The sequence below is a fragment of the Amphimedon queenslandica genome, unplaced genomic scaffold (genome assembly GCF_000090795.2).
Source record: "Amphimedon queenslandica unplaced genomic scaffold, v1.1 AMPQUscaffold_12619, whole genome shotgun sequence".
NCBI classification, from domain to species: domain Eukaryota; kingdom Metazoa; phylum Porifera; class Demospongiae; order Haplosclerida; family Niphatidae; genus Amphimedon; species Amphimedon queenslandica.
The window spans coordinates 25,882-27,338 of NW_003547145.1; the positions used below are offsets into that span (position 1 = coordinate 25,882).

General features: G+C 34.0%; 1 long non-coding RNA gene across 1 annotated transcript; it reads left to right on the top strand.

Annotated features, from left to right (window-relative positions):
* Window positions 1–466: 466 nt before the first annotated feature.
* Window positions 467–708, top strand: LOC109587294 (uncharacterized). The gene is made up of 3 exons (XR_002187515.1): window positions 467–514; window positions 572–580; window positions 626–708. It is a non-coding gene; the product is annotated as an uncharacterized LOC109587294 (long non-coding RNA).
* Window positions 709–1,457: the final 749 nt, after the last annotated feature.

Below are 1,457 nucleotides of genomic sequence, written 5' to 3' on the forward strand. Positions count from 1 at the left end.
AAAACGACGAAACTGCTAACCATATTTCCTACAGGGGTACTGGTAGTCAGATCGAGGATCATATTCATCTGTGAGTAACTCAAACTTGTCTGCATCATTTATAGTATTCCTGTTGTAGCCACTAAGATCTCCTTTTTGAAATACTTAAACAGCTTCAGTTGTTGCTACTGCTTCATCACACTCAGACTCATATGAGGACTCGGCAAAGTGGCACAATCAACAAAATCATCATTTACTAGATCATCATCTTCAATCTCCTCATGCTCAACTTCAGTACAAATACATGGCTGGGATTGACTACTAATATACTTAACTAAAATTTGCGTTAAAAATTGACAAATGTTACCTAAAGAATGAAGTTAGAAGTTTTTGTTTTTTTGCAGATGACATTACTTAACTTGCTATTGCAGTTAACTTTTTATTAAGCTAGCTAATTAATTAAGTTAATTATGTAAAGACTCGACCTTAAGTTAATACTAAAATGACTGCTTTCTCCTGTTTCAAAAGTGACTGAGTGAGTAACTGCTAGTTGAGACAGCTACTCTGAACTTCTTTAATATTTGGTCATAAGGTAACTAAGGTGAGCATTCAAAAAACTTCAAGATAAGGCAGAAACTCAATATAGGTAAACTACTAAACTTCAATTCTGAGTTCTGAACTTTAGGGTAGGCTATAGCCTACCCTAGCCTTATGCTAGCTACGCCCTTGCTGATACATGCATAAAAAGCATTAGGAAATTGAACTTCTTGGTGTGCAATGTCACACAAAGAATAGTGAGCCTTATTTTAATGAATCAGAATACTTGTATCCTATTGATAATTCTGATGGCCGATAAGATAGTCCAATTCCAGTCCCTGTTGATACAAGTGGCATCTGTTACGTAGCAGGAATTGTTGATGTGAGAATATAATGATGATAGTGACTCTGAAGATGACAATTTTGATAATGTTAATAGAATGTATACTAATAAGGGAAAGCCTACCATGAAATGGCACAGTAAAGACAAGTGCAAACCATTATTAGATAGTCACATTAGTTCTATTATTGAAGTTAGGCGATATTTTGATGAACCTATTAAAGAATTGGGGAAGCATTTAGATGCATGTGATGGTTGTCCTAATAATCATTATATGAGATTTCTGCATGTCGAAGAAATAGATAAAGTGGATGAATATGAATATTGTGATAATCCAAATGTAACGGTAATTGTTAAAGAAGATGATAATAATATTGTATTATGACATCAAACAATAGAGCAAGAGTATTATATAGGTAGTAGCCTATATGTAGTTTTGAGGTTGATTTTTCAAGATGGCGGCCAAATTTATAATTTTTAAACAATGATAACTCTTGTATCTTATATTGTGTAGCCTTATAAATGGCTTACATGAGCTCTCCTTCACTAAGCGATTCTCTTGGTACCTTTACAGTGGACTTAAGTGTAGCTGGAGGAATTC